At 48.9% G+C, this 20,726-nt stretch overlaps 1 pseudogene; it reads right to left on the bottom strand.

The window, feature by feature from the left end:
* Positions 1 to 18,977: 18,977 nt before the first annotated feature.
* Positions 18,978 to 19,066, bottom strand: LOC112131142 (U6 spliceosomal RNA; annotated as a pseudogene).
* Between the last annotated feature and the right edge of the window lie 1,660 nt (positions 19,067 to 20,726).

The raw sequence follows: 20,726 nt of genomic DNA, 5'->3' as shown, positions 1-20,726 counted from the left end.
GTCTGGGCAACAGAGTGAGACTCCATCTCAAAAAAAAAAAAAAGAAAAGAAGTTTAATTGACTCACAGTTCTGCATGGCTAGGGAGGCCTCAGGAAACTTACAATCATGGCAGAAGGCAAAACAGTCACGTCTTATATGGTGTCTGGCGAGAGATGTGAGTGCCCAGCGAAGGGGGAAGCCCCTTATGAAACCATCATATCTCATGAGAACTAACTCACTATCATGCTATCATGAGAACAGGATGGGGGAAACCACCCTCATGACTCAATTATTTCTACTTAGTCCCTCCCATGAAACGTGGGGATTATGAGTACTACAATTCAAGATGAGATTTGAGCGGGGACACAGCCAAAGCATATCAAGGTCCAAGCTGGACAACCTCTATGAGTGATCGCTGGCAGTCTGTTTCACATTCTGGGCCTCAATTTCCTCATGTGTCAAATGGCAGAACTCAGTTAATCTGTAAGATTATGTTCAAGTCCTGAACTACTATGATTTAAAATATTATCATGATACAAGCCCTCGTATTCGCACAGCCTTCTCTGGTTAACAACATGTTTTCACTCATTGCTTACCATTCCACCAACACTGACTTCCGTGGGCATGTGCTTAAGCATATGTTGGGCAATGCTGGGCAGTAGTGTCACAGACAGATGGAGGCCATCGCCCTTGGGGAGCCACTAGTGCAGGTATAGATGCAGATAAAAAGGGAGAAGTAGGTAAGAGCATGTACAGGTTGAACAAAGAGCCCCGGGTGCTGAGGAGGGAGCTGAGGGGGAGGGGTAGTGCTGCACGTGACCCCAATCCCATCAAGTGGAAAAGGCATCTTTGCCTCCATTTTACCGATAAGGAAACTAAGGGTCAGAGAGAGAAATGACTGCTCAGATGCACATAGCCAAGAAGTGACCAGGCCTGCCTTCATTCTGGTATTTGTCTTTTGGCACAGTTTGCTTACCGTATAGGGGATATTGGGATGGAAGACGGGGGAAGGAATCCGAGCCATACCTGAAGATACGTGCAAGGAGTACTGTTTGGTGGGGAGGTGGACACATCAGCATGCTACTCTGGATTTTCAGGAAGCACAGCTTGGCCACCTTGTAAATGTCAGGCCTTGGGCTGGGAGTCGAATCAGAGGGTTTCCTGGCCCAGGGGAGCTGCAGTCTGACCACACTAGGGTCAGAGCAGTGACAAACTGCAAGAAGCCCCAGCCTGGGCGTGCCTAGGGTTTTCTATCCAAATGAATTCATGGACGTGCATTCATCCGCTTATCCATCTAATCTTTCTGAACATTGGTCTGAACACCAAGCACCTGGGGCTGTAGCCCGTCTGCATCTGTGTTCGTGCCGGTTGCTCAGCGGCTTCAACACCTCCAGGGCAGGGGGCCTGGTCTCACTCTTCTTTAGCTGACATAGAGGAGACTGGGCCAGACTATTTGGCGCCTCAGAGCCTCTCTCTGCTGCTCTCAGGGCTCTCTTTCCAGGAATGGGGGCTCTAGGCCAGGCTGCCAGGGTAGAGGAGAGGGCGTGGCCATGTCGGCCCCTCTCCCCAGGTCGGCTGATAAGCTCCAAAGCAGTCGGGATCGAGGGCCTGGGAGCACAGCCATCAGCCACCCCGTGCCCCACGGTACTAATGAGGCCGCCACCTCCACGCCCCAGCGCTGGGATGGGGGGGCCTGGCCTCTTAGCTCTCTGTTCTCCCTCTCTATCCTGGGTGGTCTTGCCCATTTGTTAGCTTTGGTGGGCGGATGGGGCATTCTTCTGCAAAGGACTGAGCTGTGGGGGCCCTGGGGGAGGGCAGCTGATTCCAGTAGAGAGGACACTTCCCTCCCAAAGTGCCTTTGTTCCCTGAGAGTCTGACCCAATTCTTTTCTTCCATCTGCCCCTGGATTGCCCTGCACAGAGGACAAAGGGCCCCGGCGAAAGGGGTGGGGGAAGAGCAAAGAGGATCTCAAAGGGTCATTCTAGGGTTCATTCTCCAGCACCCCTTGACAGGATCTCTTGCGTGTGGGAAGCACAAGCCGACCTGTGCACGTGTGTGAGGTCAGGCATGGACAGGTCTGTGGGACCACACGTACGGGCACGCGCACAGGGATAGTGAGTTCCATGGAGGCATCCTGTGGTAGGGAACCCGCGACGGTGACGCCACAGATGGGGTGCGGAGGCTCTGGTGGCCCCCAACCTCCATCAGGCCAGCCCTCCTCGCTTCCTTTGATGTGGACAAGACTGCCTTTTTTTGTTTTTTGTTTTGAGACGGAGTCTTGCTCTGTTGCCCAGGCTAGAGTGCAGTGGCGCTATCTCGGCTCGCTGCAAGCTCCGCCTCCCGGGTTCACGCCATTCTCTAGCCTCAGCCTCCTGAGTAGCTGGGACTACAGGCGCCCGCCACCACGCCCGGCTAATTTTTGTATTTTTAGTAAAGACAGGGTTTCACCGTGCTGGCCAGGATGGTCTCGATCTCCTGACCTCGTGATCCGCCCGCCTCGGCCTCCCAAAGTGCTGGGATTACAGGCGTGAGCCACCATGCCCGGCCGACAAGACTGCTTTTTAACCTTGCTGGAAAGAGCCACTTGGAGATCAGCCCATCTAGGGGGACTCTTCTCGCCTCTTAGAGAAGGAATTTCGGGGCTCAGAGCCGCGCACCCGAATATCCATGCATCTGAATTCCAACTCCGCTCAGAAGCCTGGGGCAGACTCCCCGCCCCACCCAGCGAACGGGCATGCGGCCGGGACCTGGGTGAGGATTTCCTCGCCAGCCCTCCTTAGCACAGAGCTGTGCATCTCACGACTCCTGCGCGACCCCGGGCCAGGCCCTATTAGTGTCTGGACTTCGGGCATCTAGTCTGCAAAACCGACTGTGTCGCTTTTCTCGTGCCGCGGCTCCGCTGGGGAAGCTGCGGCGGGGGAAGGCTCCGCAGAGCGCAGGCTGCGGCCTACTGTGCCCAGCAGCCCCCGCTGCCCTCCCCTTTGGGGCCCCGGCCCCCCGCCAGACAGGTATCGGGCAGCCCCGCCCCGCCGCCGGGACACACTGGCAGCTTTGTTACCTGCCCCAGCGCGCCCGGCCTACGAGCGCTACGTGCTGCCGGCCCGCGGCCCCCTCCCTCCCCTCCCCTCCCCTCCCCGTCCCCGCCCCACATTCCCGGGCCTGGGGCTGCGGCAGCTCCAGCCGGGTCTTTGTGAAGCCGGACTCTGGCACCCCTCTCCTGCATGGGCTTTTGGGGTCGGGGCCCTAGCGCCCTTCGCCCACTTCATCTCGCCCCTTTTCTTGCTCGGCCACCCTCAAAGAAGCCAGACTTCGCCTTCCCGTCCCCTGCGACCCCCCTGCTTGCAATGGCCGCCTTCCCCACCCTCAGTCGCACCCTAAGGCCCAGTTCAAAGGCTGCTTCTCAGAAGCCTCCGCTGATTCCCAGTTTTAATCACTCTCCCTGGGGCACCCGCTTTGCCCTGATCGCTTTTTTTTTGAACCCCTCCAGGTCCTGGGTGGGGCCGGCATACTGCCTGGCCGCCCAGGAAAGTCTTCCGTGGGTGATAGGGTGAGTGAAGTTGGAGACCGATAGGAATGGAAACCGAGGTCTCCCAAGTCCAGCGTGGAGTCCCGTCCACTGCCTGTGCTGATGTCTGAGCTTCCCTCTCGGGACTCCGTGTGTGCCCTGAGGCCCTTCATTCGCGTGTCCATGCCCAACCACACTGCACACCCGGTATCTCTGGCCTCCCAGCCTTTTCCTAGGCTGCCCCTTCTGCCGGATACACTCTCCACCCATGAGGGCAAAACCGGCCTCTCCAAGGGCCATCTCTCCTGGAGAAGCCGTGCCTGATCCTTGGGGCTTTGTGGTAATCAGTTCACCTGACTTTTTGTTCCAGAAGCTTTACATGTAAGTTACATTTGCCCTTCACTGCAGCCCTGCAAAGTAGTGATGCGATGTGGCCCGAAAGTGGCTGGCCTGGGATTTGACCTTGGTTCTAGAATGACGTCAGACTTCACAAGACATCAAAGACGGATTCTTTCTTCCACCGCGTGCTGTGGCCTTTCTCTCCCAGGCCTTCCCCCAAGGACAGCTGTTCCTCCCCACCTAGCCCCATCTCTCCTGCTTTCAAGCTGGAGCAGGGCGGGGTTGGGATTCTTGCTCTAGGGCTAGGCCAGGGGCTGGGTCCCCTGTGGCTTTGGGCCTCCTTGAAGAATTTCGAGGGAGGATGTGCAGGGCGTGGGGAGAGGTGAGGCAGGAATGTGGGGCTCCGGAGGGAAAGCAGTCAAAAGTGGAGAGGGCCTCCGGAGGTGGCTTTCCCAGGGCCCTGGGAAGCAGCGGCCTGTTTGAATGACAAAGGTTCCCTGGAGAGCAAAGGAAAGCTCTAGAGGATGGGAATGTGGGAGGAGGAGGGTCAGAAGGGTGGGGAGGAAGCTGCCCGTGGGCTCCCATCTGCAGCGGCCCTTTCAAGTCCTGCTAAACCCTTAACAATAAGAGGAACTGACCAGTGGACACACGCAAAGGATGATTAATGTAGTTCACTGAAGAAATACAAAAACCTGTGAAAACGCTAGAAATCCCAAAGTACAAATGAAAAAAAAAGAGTCTGCTTTTTCCTATCTGTAGAACTGGTCAAGATAATAGAAGTGAAAACACCAGATGTTGGTGAGGTGTGGGAAAGAGAGTGCTTTTTTCACTGCTAAGGAGGTAAATTGTACCACTTTTCTGCAGGACCATGTCACAGTATGTATGAAAGCCTTGAAAAGAATTAGAATTCGACTTAGCAATTCTGTTTCTAGGGCATATCCTAAAATAAAAGATTATTTATCCTAGCCTTATTTATAACTGGGAAAAACTGGAAATTCTCTAAATGTTCAATGACAGGGAATTGGGTATATAGGTTATGCCTCGTTCGCAGACTGAAGACTGCAGAAATTAACTGTCACGTTCTTGAAGAATATGAAAGACATGGGAAACACTGAAGATAAGCTGGTAAGTGAAAAGAGGAAGTTGTAAAACAGCATGACTCCAATTTTATACAGTGACTGTATAAATAATATCTACCATGCATGGTGCTGGACTGGGAGCCAATCCCAATCTCCCCTTCGAGCATCACAGCAGCCCTGGAAAGAAGATTCTAGTAACTGCATGAAAAAAATATATAGATATATATTGAATATACATATTATATATATTGAATATATGTATTTTGCATATATATTATCTATATATTGAATATATATATTCAAAGAAATATATATGTGAGGAAATTCAACAAAATGTTAACAGCAAGGGGAGAGGGCATGTGTTTTTACTTTTTTCCTTTATTCTTTCTAATCTTTTCCCAATTTTCTTTTCTTTTTTTGAGACAAGTTTCACTCTCATTGCCCAGTCTGGAGTACAGTGGCGCGATCGCAGCTCACTGCAGCCTCCGCCTCCCAGGTCCAATTCTCCTGCCTGGGCCTCCCAAGTAGCTGGGATTACAGGTGCCCGCCAACACGCCCAGCTAATTTTGTGTTTTTAGTAGAGACAGGGTTTCACCATGTTGGTCAGGCTGGTCTCAAACTCCTGATCTCAGGTGATCTACCCGCCTTGGCCTCCCAAAGTGCTGGGACTACAGGAGTGAGCCACCACACCCGGCCCCAATTTTCTTCAATAAAAATATAATGAAGACATTACAAAATTTGAAATCACAAAAATCATTTGTTCAAAAATATCTTCAGGATCCCCTGTTTTGGGGGTGGGTGGCAGTTTTCTCTTTATTAATTTACTGGGGTTGCCATAACAAAGTACTACAAATTAAGGGGCTTAAACAACAAAAATGTATTATCTCACAGTTCTGGAGGCTGGAAGTCTTACATTAAGGTGTTGGCAGGGTTAGTTCCTTCGGAGGGCTGTAAGGGAGAATCTGTTCCATGCCTGTCTGGTATGGAACATGCCAGGTGAATTCTGGTAGCTTCCCATGTTCTTTGTCTTGTTTCTTCTTGTGTCTCTTCCCATCTTTTTTCCTCTATGCTCGTCCATCTTCTTTTCCAAATTTCTGCGCCCTCCAGCCAATTTTTGTTTGTTTGTTTGTTTGTTTGTTTTTGAGATGGAGTTTCGCTGTTATTGCCCAGGCTGGAATGCAGAGGCGCTATCTCGGCTCACTGCAAACTCTGCCTCCTGGGTTCAGGCGATTCTCCTGCCTCAGCCTCCCAAGTAGCTGGGATTACAGGCGCATGCCACCACGCCAGGCTAATTTTATATTTTTAGTAGAGACAGGGTTTCACCATGTTGGTCAGGCTGGTCTCAAACTCCCAACCTCACGTGATCCGCCAGCCTCGGCCTCCCAAAGTGCTGGGATTACAGGCATGAGCCACTGCGCTCGGCCCCAAATGTCCCCTTTTTATAAGGATACCAATCATATTGGTTTAGAGTTCACCCTAATGGCTTCATTTTAACTTGATTACCTCTGTAAAGACCCTGTCTCTAAATAAGGTCATATTCTATGGTACAAGGGATTAGGACTTCAACTTATGAATTGAGAGGGGAGGAGCATAAAGTTTGCTCCCTCTGAGATGGGTGTGGCAGGGAGGGGAAGTCCTCTGTAGGGGTGAGAGTCTATGTTGCACCACTGTGTGACCTTGGGAAAGTTGTTTAGACTTCATAGACTGGGGCTGACATTATTCACCCTCCAGGGTTGTAGTGAATGAAGTCTCTTCCTCGGGTTGGTCATCCCTAGGAAGTATCTTATCTGTCCCTTGTTCCTTATCAACATGGACGGCTGGAAGAGCACTGGCCCAAGGGCATCACATAGAGCTGGGTTTGAGTTCCAGCCCCGTCTCTAGCTGTGTGGTCCCTGTGAGCCTCTGTTTCCTCATTTGTGAGATGGGAAAAGTATCTATTCCCATTGAGTTGTTGTAGCTAGAAGACAGAGACAAGATGAGGAAAGCCAATGGCAGTAAGAATGCTATAGAAGACACGAGGCAGTGGGAGGCATCACCCTGATTAGTCTGAGGTAGCTGGCCTCTCCTTTAGGAAGTTTTCCTTGAACCCCACAACTTGGATTAGACTCTCCCTGCCATCCTGGGCTGCCACAGTCTCCTCTGCTACCCTCCACACCCCACCCCTCTGTTATGGCACTTGTCACACCCTCCCATAGCTGTCTCTCTAGAATTATAGAAGGCTCCCTGAAGGAAGAGACCATCACCTCTGCATGCCCTTTAAAGTAGCAAATATGAACGAAAAAATAGTAAAACCCACTGCTGGCAATGTTGCAGGTGTTGAGGCTCAGAACGTGATAGCCCAATGTATGGCACTTTGGCATGCTGAGTACTTGAACTCAAAGAGAAGCAAAATATCCAGTCCCTGTGTCTCCCGCTCCTCTTTCTCCCTTGAAGCAAATCAGAGAAAACAGAATTTCTGTTCCCCAAAGCACGTCATAGAAACTAGAACCTCTCCCCTGCTAAGCCAGCCATAAAATCTAGAAAGGTAATACTCTCCCTTTTCCCTTGCCCCTTGAAGACCCTCATCCCAGAGCAGACCTGCCCCATATGCTGGAGGAAGGAATGCTGCACAAACAGACCAAAAAGAATCTGGATAGGCTTTGCTGGATTTCCCCGCTCAGTCTGTTACCATGAGATCATGCCTCTTTGTCCAGTCATATCTCCACATGGCTGTTCATTCTTCATTGAACCTAAACACAAAACACAGCTTTCTCTGGGCTTTTGGGTCTTTATTTCTGAAGGCTCCTATGTCATGTAAAACTTTGATTCAATAAATTTATTGTGCTTTTTTCTTGTTAATCTATCTTTTATTATAAGAATAACCTTGCTTGGTGTGGTGGCTCACGCCTGTAATCCTAGCACTTTGGGAGGCTGAGGTGGGCGAATCACCCGAGGTCGGGGGTTCAAGACTAGCCTGACCAACATGGAGAAACCCTGTCTCTACTAAAAATACAAAATTAGCCAGGCATGGTGGTGCATGCCTGTAATCCCAGCTACTTGGGAGGCTGAGGCAGGAGAATCGCTTGAGCCTGGGGGACGGAGTTTGTGGTGAGTCGAGATCGTACCATTGCACTCCAGCCTGGGTGACAGAGTGAGACTCCGTCTCAAAAAATAAAAAAAATAAAAAAAATAATAATAATAGCCTTATGATGGATGGGGAAAAGTATCATACCTTTCCTGTATACATAGTGGTGATGTGAATAAACACAATCTTTCTGGAGAACTATTTAGCAGTTCTAATAAAAACCACACACTTAAGTACAACCCCTGACCAAGAGAAACCGGTTTGGGGAGTATATTCCAAGTATCTAATGCAAAGGTGAAAAAAAAAAAACTTACTGTGTAAAGACATTTTGAGCTGACTATGTGTCATGAAGAAGAGTGGAAAAATAATGGTGCAATGAATTTGTAAACTGCAAATGATGGCAGCTTGGTCCACACTGTGACAATTCAGCACAGTCCAGGAAATATTAACTGAGTACAGAGCGTGTGTGAGGTCCTGGATTCCACTCTGGGAACCCAGACAGGTCCCTGTACCAACTAGTGGGTAGACAGGCAGGTAGATTATCACCATATAGTGTGAGCAGATGAGAGGAGTGGGGTCGAGCACACGTGGAGAAGTTAACTCATGGGAAGGAGAGTCAGGAGAGCTTCTTGCAGGGGGAGATACCTGAGCTGGCTTCAAGTGGACAGTGGTGGGAAGGAGAATAAGCAACCTAGATGAAGGTGGGGGGCATTTGCGAAATGGCAAATCACAGGTGTGGCTGGAGGGTGGAATACATTCGGGCTTGATAAGGCTGGAGAATATGGCCAGAGGCCAGATCATCAAGGGCCTTGAATGCAAGTTCGTGCTTTACCCAGCAGAAGTGGAGAAGCCAACTTTAAAGAGGTGAGCAAGAGGATCATCTTTGTGATTTAGGAAGATCATGGGATCGCCATTTGGAGGATGGACTGGAAAGGCCAGCAGGTAGGGAGAGCCTGTTGTAGGGTCCAGGTAAGCCATGGGGACAAAGCCTGGGGATGGAGAGAGGGAGGCAAGGTCATGAGATATTTATGAGCCAAAAGAGACAGATAACTCTTGGTGACTGACAGTATGCTGGGGGAGAGGCAGAGGCAGGATTGTGGCGGGTAGTGCCAGCAACTGAGCAGGGAACATGAGAGGAGGAGCCCGTTTTGGGGGAAAAGGGATGAGTCCAGTTTGGTATCTGTTGGGTTTGAAGTACCCATGGGACGCCCAGATGGACAGGGCAGCAGGCAGCTGGGTATATGAATCTGGAGCTCAGGAGAGAGGGCTGGGCAGAAGATTAGGTTTGGAAGGAATAGACTAGAGGTATGAATTGGAGCCCAGGGCCACCAGAGCGCACCCTGGGAAACAGTTTAGTAGGGGAGAAGTACCTGGACAGCGCCCACTGTAAAGGGTCGGAGGAGCAACAGGCGCTCTGGAAAGGATCTTGAGAAAGATCCAAGAGGTGAAAAACCGGGAAGATGTGTCTCATAGAAGCCCAGGGAGGAGAGTGCAAAAGGGGAACAAGAGCAACAGTATTTTAAGTGTTCAGTTTTTGCAAATTAAAACCACAATGAGATACCACTTTGCCTTAATGCAAGAATGACCGTAATTAAAAAGTCAAAAGACAATAGATGTTGGCGTGGATATGGTGTAAAGGGAATACTTTTACCCTGATGGTGGGAATGTAAATTAGTACAATCACTATGGAAAACAGTACGGAGATTACTTGAAAAACTAAAAGTAGATCTACTACTTGATTCAGCAATCCCACTACTAGGTATGTACCCAAAGGAAAAAAGTCATTATATGAAAACGACACCTGCACACACGTTTTTAGCAGCACTATTCGCAATTGCAAAGATATGGAACTGACCTAAGTGCCCATCAACAAGTGGATAAAGAAAATGCGGTATATATACACCATGGAATACTACTCAGCTATAAAAAGGAATGAAATAATGTCTTTTGCAGCAACTTGGGTGGAGCTGGAGGCCATTATTCTAAGTGAAGTAACCCAGAAATGGAAAACCAAATATTGTACATTCTCACTTATAAGTGGGAGCTAAGCGGCCGGGCATGGTGGCTCACGCCTGTAATCCCAGCACTTTGGGAGGTAAAGGCGGGCAGATCACGAGGTCAATAGTTCAAGACCAGCCTGGCCAACATGGTGAAACCCCGTCTCTACTAAGAATACAAAAATTAGCCGAGTGTGGTGGCACATGCCTGTAATCCCAGCTACTTAGGAGGCCTAGGCAGGATAATCGCTTGAACCCGGGAGGCGGAGGTTGCAGTGAGCCGAGATTGCGCCACTGCATTCCAGCCTGGGTGACAGAGCAAGACTCCATCTTGGGGAAAAAAAAAAAAAAGTGGGAGCTAAGTTATGAGGATGCAAAGGCATAAGAATGATATAATGGACTTTGGGGACTCGGGTGGGAAGCTTGGGAGGGGGTGAGGGATAAAACACTACATATTGGGTACAATGTACACAGCTTGGGAGAACTAGATTGTCCGAAATCACCGCTAGAGAACTTATCTATGTAACCAAAAACCACCCGTACCCCAAAAACTACTAAAATAAAAAGTGTCCATTTCTGAGTGGAAGCCTCAATAACTGCTTCTTCTTGCTGTGAGACAGAGGACCCCCCTCCCCAGGACTTCCTGGGCTTCCTGCCTCCTCAGCTGGAACTCTGAACACTCCAACTACCTATGTGTCCTTCACTAGCCCCAAGGCCTTTCTGGGTCTCGATTTCTTCCTCTATCCAAGTAACATTGTGATTCCTCTGCCTGCCCTCCAGCAGGAATCAGTGCTTCAGATGAGAAACTGATGAAAGTGGTTTATAAACTGCCCAGGGAATGATCCTGATTCATCCCTTTTCAAATCTCAGGTCTTCCACCAAAGGCTTGGTTGGTTTTGTTTTCTCTTGTCTTGGAGTCTCCTTGGCTCACACTTCTCTCCTCCGGCCATGTCTCTGTTCCGACCTGCTTGATGGTGGCTGGTCTGTGGCTGGCCCATCCTGGGGTTTACTGAGTCATCAATTCAGCCCTGATTTATTGATGGCATCTCAGTTCTGGGGCCAGCTCCTTGCTTCATTGTTCCTCCCTCTCCTATATCTTTAAGATCTTCCACCGTCTTTCTCATCCTTTTTCCCCCAAGAGACTCAAGGATACACCATATTTTAAAACAGGAACAAAAATCCCTCTTCTGCTTCTAGCCCTCCTCCAGCTCTCCCTTCATTTGCACCCCCTCTTAACCAAGGGTCTAAAATAATCATCTAGGGTGGTCCTGGTGACTCACGCCTGTAATCCCAGCACTTTGGGAGGCCGAGGTGGGAGGATTGCTCGAGCCCAGAAATACTAGACCATCCTGGGCAATACAGGGAAACCGTGTGTCTACAAAAAACTTTTAAAAAATTAGCTGGGCATGGTGGTGTGTGCCTGTAGTCCCAGCTACTCACTATATAGGAGGCCAAGATGGGAGGATCACTTGAGCCTGGGAGGTGGAGGTTGCAGTGAGCTGAGATTGTGCCACTGCACTCCAGTCTGGAGACTGTCTCAAGGCCGGGCGTGGTGGCTCACGCCTGTAATCCCAGCACTTTAGGAGGCTGAGGCAGGCAGATCACAAGGTCAGGAATTTGAGACCAGCCTGACCAACATGGTGAAACCCCGTCTCTACTAAAATTACAAAAATTAGCCGGGCATGGTGGCACACGCCTGTAATCCCAGCTACTTGGGAGGCTGAGGCAGGAGAAGTGCTTGAACCCGGGAGGCAGAGGTTGCAGTGAGGTGAGATCGCACCACTGCACTCCAGCCTGGGCAATGGAGCAAGACTCCTTCTCAAAAAAAAAAAAAAGACCTTGTCTCAAAAAAAAATGTATGTAAAATAATCACCTAAGTTTCTTTACCTCCTCTTTGTTGATCCTCTGCAATCTGGCTTCCACTCCCACCTCTCCACTGAAACTCTTTGTAAAGAAAATTGCAGTGGGTTGAATAGTGACCCCCAAAAGACATGTCCAAGTCCTAGTCCCTGGAACCTGTGAATGTGACCCTAGTTGGACAAAATAGGTATCTGCCAGTGTAATTAAGAATCTCAAGATGAGGCCGGGCACGGTTGCTCATGCCTGTAATCCTAGCACTTTGGGAGGCCGAGGCGGGCGGATCACCTGAGGTTGGGAGTTCGAGATCAGCCTGACCAATATGGAGAAACCCTGTCTCTACTAAAAATACAAAATTAGCCGGGCATGGTGGTGCATCCCTGTAATCCTGGCTACTCGGGAGGCTGAGTCAGGAGAAATGCTTGAACCTAGGAGGCAGAGGGTTGCAGCGAGCCGAGATTGCGCCATTGCACTCCAGCCTGGGCAACAAAAGCAAAACTCTGTCTCAAAACAAACAAACAAAAAAACAAAAAGAATCTCAAGATGAGATCATCCTGGATTTAGCGTGGGCCCTAAATGCAATAACAAGTGTCCTTATAAGAGCAAATCAGAGGGAGACTGGAGACAGAGACACAGAGCAGGATGGCCATGTGGGCATAGAGGCAGAGATTAGAGCAGTACAGTTCTAAACCAAAACACCAAGGACTGCCGGCTGTCACCAGGAGCCAGGAGAGGGGCGTTAGTCAGTGCCCCTTCAGAGCCTCCAAAGAGCCATCTCTGCAGACACTGCCCTCCAGAGCTGTAAGAAAATATGCTTCCGAGCTGGGTGCGGTGGCTCACACCTGTAATCCTAGCACTTTGGGAGGCTGAGGCGGGTGGATCACGAGGTCAGGAGTTCGAGACCAACCTGACCAACATGGTGAAACCCCGTCTCTACTAAAAATACAAAAATTAGCTGGGCATGGTAGCACGCGCCTGTAATCCCAGCTACTCAGGAGGCTGAGGCAGGAGAATGGCGTGAACCCAGGAGGCAGAGGTTGCAATGAACCGAGATTGTGCCACTGCACTCCAGCGTGGGGAACAGAGCAAGACTCGGTCTCAAAAAAAAAAAAAGAAAAAGGAAAAGAAAAAGAAAATACGCTTCCGTTGTTCTGAGCCACTCAGTTTGTAGCGGTGTGTTATGGCAGCTGTAGGAAACTAGTATAGTAGTAATAATAGCAGCCAGCATTTATGAAGTGCCTACCCTGTGCCAGGCACAATTCTAAGTCCCCCCACCGCAATGAAATGAAGTAGACACACAGTAATAGAAGCAAGATTAACACAACCTATTACTAGTTACTGACGGTTTGTCCCGTCTTTGGTATTTAAAAATTGAAACTTACACTGAAGGTTCAATAATACTGAATTTTATCTGAGGGTAGAAGAACATTTTATTATTTTTCTCTTTTACAGAGAAGGAGGCTGCAGTCCAAAAACTTACATTGCCCGAGGTCATACAGTGAATAGCTGTGGAGCTAGGGTTTTAGTCCTAGTAAGTCCTGTGCACGCTCTTAACTGATTTGCACTTCTTCTGAGGCTACTGGTGAGAGGAAACCAATGAGGCTGATGGGTGAACTGACCGAGACGTGGGTTTTGTACAAATGGAAGGATGAAAGAGGCCAAGGGATTGGTGAGTTAGAGGAAAAGATTCACCAGGATGGGATTGGTAGGGTAGGCCTGGTCTAGAGAGGCTGAGAGATAGGGAGGAAGAGATTGGGGGCCTCGATAACCTCATAGAGCAGGTGTCCCTGGAGCAAGAAAGCCAAAGGTATCTGTGGTCATCCGGGAAACACTGGAATCTAAGATCCCAGAACTGGGTAATGATAAGGTTTAGATCCGGCCATGGGGGTCATCAGTTGAACAAAAGTAAAAGAGAGTTTGTCAATAGACTCCGCTAGGTTGAGAAACCTGGAGGACAAAGGTGATGCTGAAGGAAGTGACAAACTGCTCTGGAGTTCAAAGCATTGAGTGATCACTCCTTGTGCTTATCATGAAAAACATTGAAAACTGAGTTGATTCTTGAACAATAGATGGGAGAGGACAGATGTGAAAGTGGGAAGCCTTTCAAGGTGAAAGTACAGCCAGACAAAGTCATGGAAGGGTGAAAGCAGGGAGCATATAGTTTTAAGTTGGTTGTACTTAAGGGTGCATGACACAGTGTGATAGGAATTATGCCTAGGCTTTGAAAGTGTCCTGATTTGGGCATCTCACAAAGTAGATGCCGAATCAAGGATTTAATAGGGTGGGCAAGTATTTTATTTGAGAGGATGTTGAAGGGAGCACTGTGAAGAAGTGGCGAAGAGAGGCAGAGAAGAGAGGAAAGCCAATAAAAGATGAATAAGTTGGGTAACTGAGGACCCTCTGAGAGACTCTGTACAACACACTTTAGAATTGTTCCACAGAGAGGCAATGATGTTGGAGTATTTGTCTGCCTATTCTGGTAGGTCCAGAATTCCGGTGGTTGAGGGTTGCTCCCCCGGACATCAATTCTCTGGCTATTCAACCCTGCCCAGGTGGGTGAGCCAGCTCCAGCCACCAAAGAAAGCCCTGGGGCAGAGGACTGTGAATGCTTGAGGCATGAAACCACCAGTGTGTACAAGAATCCTTCACAAAATCTGTAGGTGACTTTCCAGATGGGCTAAGGGGCATGGGCAGGGTACAAATAGCACCTGTTTTAGAAAGGAAAGTGAGAAGTGTTCATGGAAGCCCTGCAGTCCCATTAGAGGTTTGCTGTTTATTTCTTGGGCAATGAGAAGCTCTCACCAGCTCCGGAATGTGCTGTGGGAAGAGGAGGTGAGATGGGATGTAGTGGATCCTGGGTAGAGGCTGTGTGTGCAGCAGTGCTGGGGGAGTGGGAAGATGAACGGGAGGGGACGGCCTGGTGAAAGACCATTGCAGGGTTTGAATGAACAGGATTACAGGATTTGGCAACTGATTGGGTGTGGTGCAGGGGTGGGGTGAATGAGCAGGGGAAAAACAGAATACCAAGAGCATGGTGCATCTCAGCAGGAATGAACATCTCTAGGACATGTCTTATTTAGGAAGCATCAAAAGGGTGAAGCTAGCAGGGAACACTATGTGCTGAACAGACCAGGAAATCTTTTCTGAGCATTAGTCAGTTGGATTTCTCTTACCTTTAGCTTCCTTAAAAATTATAATAAAGTCAATTTTTATTTATTTTATTGTTTATTTATTGAGATGGAATCTCACTCTGTTGCCCAGGCTGGAGTACAGTGGCACAATCTCAGCTCACTGAAACCTCTGTCTCCCGGGTTCAAGCAATTCTCCTGCCTCAGCTTCCCATGTAGCTGGGACTACAGGCACGTGCCACCACGCCCGGCTAATTTTTGTATTTTTAGTAGAGACGGGGTTTCACCATGTTGGCCAGGCTGGTCTCAAACTCCTGAGCTCAAGTGATCCACCTGCCTCGGCCTCCCAAAGTGCAGGAATTACAGGCGTGAACCATTGCGCCAGCCTGTCAGTGTCTTTCTCTTCCTGCAGCCACATGACCCTTGGTTAGTCCAGCTCTGTTGACCCTGATGGACTCTTTCCTTGTTTGTTACAAGAATTGGGTCTCTTTGATTCATACCTCCCCATAGACTGGAAACTTCTTGAGGACAGATTATATCCGATTTATCTTCATATCCCCAGTACACAGCATATAATACACCTCAATGGATACTGGATGATGAGAATAATGATGATAGTTTCCATTTATTGGGTGTTTAATCTGTGTCAGACACTGTGGTGAGCCCTTTTCATATATTACTTCATCTCATGATTGGTATATTAAAATTTCTTGGCCGGGCACAGTGGCTCATGCCTGTAATCCCAGCACTTCGGGAGGCCAAAGTGGGCAGATCACTTGAGGTCAGGAGTTCAAGGCCAGCCTGGCCAACATGATGAAGCCCAATCTCTACTAAAAATACAAAAATTAGCTAGGCGTGGTGGCGGGTGCCTGTAATCCCAGCTGCTCAGGGGGCTGAGGCAGGAGAATCTCTTGAACCTGGGAGGTGGAGGTTGCAGTGAGCCGAGATCATGCCACTGCACTCAAGCCTAGGTGACAAAGCAAGACTCCATCTCAAAAAACAACAAAAACAAAAACAAAAGAAACTTCTTTGGTTGTGGGTAACAAAATTAAACTCAAACCAACTTAGGAAAAAATAAAAAAGATGTATAGCACCTAATTGAAAGTTCCATGAATCAGTCTAGCTTTAGGCTTGTCTGGAACCAGGCACTCAAACACTGTTTCAAGGAGCCTTTTTCTCCATCTTTTGGCTTGGCTTTCTTCTGTACTGGCTTTGTTTTCAGTAAGTTGCTCCTTGTACTTAGCAACCCCAGCAGAAAAAGAGCATCTTTTCTTCAACACATCCAGCGAGGGGTCCACGACAGACCTTCAGTGCATCAGCTTGGGTGTGTGCACAATTCTGGACCAATCATAAATCAGGGAGATCAAATTTGCTAACTAGCCACACTTAGGTTATATCCCCATCCCTGAAGCCATGGGAAGGGGTCAATCTACCCAAATTTAAAGGAAAATCAGATGCTATCTATCTTTGTCCAGACAATGAGCAGAAAGAAACAATAGCTACTTTCTATAATAGGTATCCTTGTTTTCCAGATAAAGAAAGTGAGGCACAACAAAAGGAAGTATCTTGCCAAACATTACTGGCAGGTGAAAAGGCAGGATTGAATTCAGGTGTCTTTCTCTAGAGCCTGTGCTCCTCCAGAGCAACAGACAGGGTCTTTCTGATTTCTGAGTCTCCTCACTCACACCCCCAAGATCTTAGCCCACAGTGGGTCCTCGATTCCAGTGGTCCTCAAAATGTGGTCTGTGGACCATGCAAATCAGCTAACTCCTTGTTCCTAGACCACAGTGAGTTAAGTACCAAAATCCTGAGTAAAAATTTAGAAATGTTTTATAGTAATTTGGAATTGCCACAACATGCAAGGGCTGTGACCTGAAAAGATGGGTCTGAGATTGATTGTAGATAATTCGAGAAACACTGCCCTATTCGCTTATACCTAGAAGGAAGGCATGAGCCGTGGGCCTGCAGAGGAAAGCATGGGGTCTCCAATGGATCCACCACAGGGAGGCAGGTGGGCAGACTGCCCATCCCACCAGTCAGATGGTTGTCTCCTCTTGGCCAGCCCAGAGAAGTCTTCCTAGGAACTCCACTATTACCATAGGCCACCACAGCTAGTGAGCCTCTCCCATTTCACAAGAAAGGCAGGCAGGGAGGCTTAGGCCCAAGCAGCTCCAGCGCCCAAGGGCTCTTGGTTCTAGTCCAGCTGGATACTGGCTGATCCTGCCCAGGGCCTGCAGACACCTGGCACCGTCCACCTGGGCCACACCCACCCTGTGCTTCCACACTGTGCCCAGAGGGAAGATGATGGCTGACACAGACTCAGTGGAAAAGCCACCCCAAAACCTGAATTTATTTTTAAGCTGAGGTGGAAGGTCAGCTCCAGGGACACACTGCCACCTCCCGTCTTGACATGGGCCTCCTCGAGTTGGCACAAGGATGTAGCATGGCTCCCACCCTTGCTTCCCCTTTGGTTGGACACTCTCCAATGCCAGGGTCATGCACCAACAGAGCAGCTCCAAGAAAGAGCATTTTCCAAAGCCCAGATGACTCAGAGTGGCGAGTGTGACCAGAGGGAGGTTCAGCAGCAAGCTCAGACCTTTGTTTGGGAGTTAACGATTCCTCCATGCTGATTTCACCTGCCTGTTCTATCGTGCCCAGTGCAGTGAAAACATCCCGGATACTCTGTATTACAAGGCCAGCTCTGTAATTTTGCTGAGTAACCGTAGGCTGCTCACATAATCTTTCTGAAATTCAATGAGATGACTGCATTTGGAAAAGGTTGGAGCACCCACATCACAAGCCAATTCTGGGGGCGAACTGAGGTAATGCTGTAAAGCACCTCCTATGCACAGACCCATGGAGCATGGGAGTGGATATGAAGATGCTCCCTCACCCCTTCCAGGAAGCTGGGAGCTGACAAGGACTCAGGCTTAGTCACTTCCAGCTGTGTGACCATGGGTAGGTTTCTCAGCTTCCCTGAGCCTTGATCATCTCATTTATAAAGAACAAAATACCCAACTGGCAAGGCTGGTGGTAGGAGTAAATGCAACTGAATATGCAGAAAAGCGTGGCACAGGGTAGATACTCACTCTATGCTCATTAATTTCACACATATTTATTGTTAATGCTAGGGACTAGTTCAACTAGGTCAGGCATTGAGGCTACTATGGTGAGCAAAGAAAGACATACCCTGTCTCTTCCCTAGGAATTTAGTAAAGGAAGTGAACTGTGAGTGAAACAGATAGGCATATAGATAATCAAATCACAACTGTGGCACCCACTACAAAAGTGAGGTGCTAAGTGAAGATGGGATAAGACGTTCAACTCACTTAGTGAAGTCAGGAAGGGCTTCTCTGAGGGAATGATTATTGAGCCAAGGTCTGAAGCATGAATGGGAAAGCATTCAGGATGAGGAACAACATGTGCCAAGTCCTGTGATGGGGAATCTGAGTTAGTTAAAGGGCCTGAAAAGAGGCCAGTGTGGTGAGAGCGCAGAGAGCAAGGTGGGGATGGGGTAGGAGAGGGCTGGAGAGGAGAGGAGAGGCCAGACCTCACAAGCCCTATAGGCCATGCTATGGATTTCAGTCTTTGTCCACATTTTATAATAAATGGGGGTGAGGATTACATGATCATACTTGCTTTCCAAATAGATCCCTCTGGCTGCAGCTTTGAGGTGACGTGTGTGCACCAACATAATACAGTTGGCTGTTAGGAGACCATTGCTATGCTACAGATGAGCGATTAAGGAGTTTGAGGCTAAGGTGGTGATGATGGAGATGGAGAGGAGGGGATGGAGGCAGCTGTGTAGGTGAAATGGAAGGCGCTTTGTGCAGCGTTGCCTAAGTGTGTCAGGAACAATTCCTGGTGGTGCTACTGGAGGAGAAGTAGGTTTGGGGATAAGCCTATCAGTCTGGTTTTGAACAGATTGAATTTAGGATATTTCTGAGACATCTGAGAGACAATGACCATTTCCCATCAGGTTTGGTGAGAGGTAGCCCACTGGTACCATTTTAAAATAAAGACATTTAAAAAATATGGAACACATCACAAATTTGTGTGTCATCCTTGAGCAGCTGTATCATTCTAATTTCAGTGTATGTGCTACTGAAGCAAGCACACTACTGGTACCTTTATCAAGGGAATTTTCAGTGAGTGATGGAGCAAGAAGCTTGTACATGGGAACAAGGACACTTGTGAGTGATGGAGATGTTCATTACCTTAATTATAGTGAGGGTTTCCCAGGTGTATACATATGGCGAAACTCATCAAATAGTATACTTTCAGTATGTGCAGTTCATTGTACATCAGTTATGCCTCCTTAGAGCTGTCAGAAAAGACAAGTGGGAGGTAGGGACATGGAGACAGTGCAGACAGCCCCTGCCTCTGCAGTGGAGATGAGAAACAGAGAGCGAATGGTTGCTGAGGGAGATGAGAAGGTGACAGAGGTGGCATTTGTTTTTGGTTAAGAAGGTGATTTGGGCTGGGCACAGTGGCCCATGCCTGTAATGCCAGCACTTTGGGAGGCTGAGGTGGGCAGATCACCAGAGGTCAGGAGTTCAAGACTCGCCTGGCCAATATGGCAAAACCCCATCTCTACTAAAAATGCAAAAATTAGCCAGGCATGGTGGTGGGTGCCTGTAATCCCAGCTACCCAGGAGGCTGAGGCAGGAGAATTGCTTGAACCCCGGAGGCGGAGGTTGCAGTGAGCCGAGATCGTGCCATTGCACGCCAGCCTGGGTAACAGAGCAAGATTCCGTCTCAAAAAAAAAAAAAAAAGAATGTGATTTGACTGTGTATAAAGGCTAGCTGAAAGGATCTTATCTAGAAGTAGAGACAGAAAATCCAAGAGAAGAAGGGATAATAAGAAACATAGGTTCCTGAGGAAAGAGAAAGGGAGGGCACCAGAATCCAGGTGGAGGGTTGGCTTTAGATGAGAGCGATAGCTTCCATGTTGAAACAGAGGAAAAGAGAAGAGGGTGGATGTAGGGGTGTGTGCATGTCTCTGAATGTCTGCATGTGTATGTGTTCACGTGCGTGTGTGCACGCAGGTGTGTGTGCGTGTGTGTGTGTGTCAATGGGAGAAGACAAGGGCTGGCGTCTTCTTTCTCTGTTAAGTAGAAGGTGGCGTCTTCTCTAAGAATAATGGCAGAGGGGTGCAGGTTTGAGGAGTAGTGAAGTTTTTTAAGATGCCAATGGATAGCGGTTGATTACTGAGCAGTGTCCAAGGCCCATTCGAAGTGAGGGTCCTGGAGCTACGGGGAAGCCTCTGGCCGTGGTGGGACTGCCTCAGCACTGTTTGGCTTGACTGGGACAGGCATGGGAGGACGCAGAAGGGGGGGAGTTTGCTTGACCAGTGAGATGAAGACATAGGGAAGAGAACTCATGGCATTGAAAGGACTGTTACTGAGACACTGCACCTCCACGCTGAGCTGTGATAAGGAAGGACATGAGGAAGAAGAGGGTGATGGGCTGGAAGACAGTAGAGGGCCAGTGGCAGGAGGGGCCCGTGTCATCAGAGAGCACAAGCAGAGGGATTCATGCAGTCAGTGAGTGGGAAGAGGAGAGGCTGTGGGCAGCTGGTGTGGTATGGGAGTTACAGTTTTAGAGCTGGAGTGGTTCTGGCTGTCAGCAGGGTCCACGGTGATGCTGTGGGAGGTTACTGATGACCAATGGGAGAATGAGTGAATCGATTTGTGTGGTCACCTGAGCCATTTTCTTTCTCCAGTTAGCCCAGCAGTCTGTCTGTTTCTCATCCTTTGGTTTACAACAACTTTGCC

The sequence above is a fragment of the Pongo abelii genome, chromosome 1 (genome assembly GCF_028885655.2).
Source record: "Pongo abelii isolate AG06213 chromosome 1, NHGRI_mPonAbe1-v2.0_pri, whole genome shotgun sequence".
Lineage (NCBI taxonomy): Eukaryota > Metazoa > Chordata > Mammalia > Primates > Hominidae > Pongo > Pongo abelii.
The sequence above is the reverse complement of the archived record's forward strand: the minus strand, read 5'-3'. Positions and strand labels throughout refer to the sequence as shown.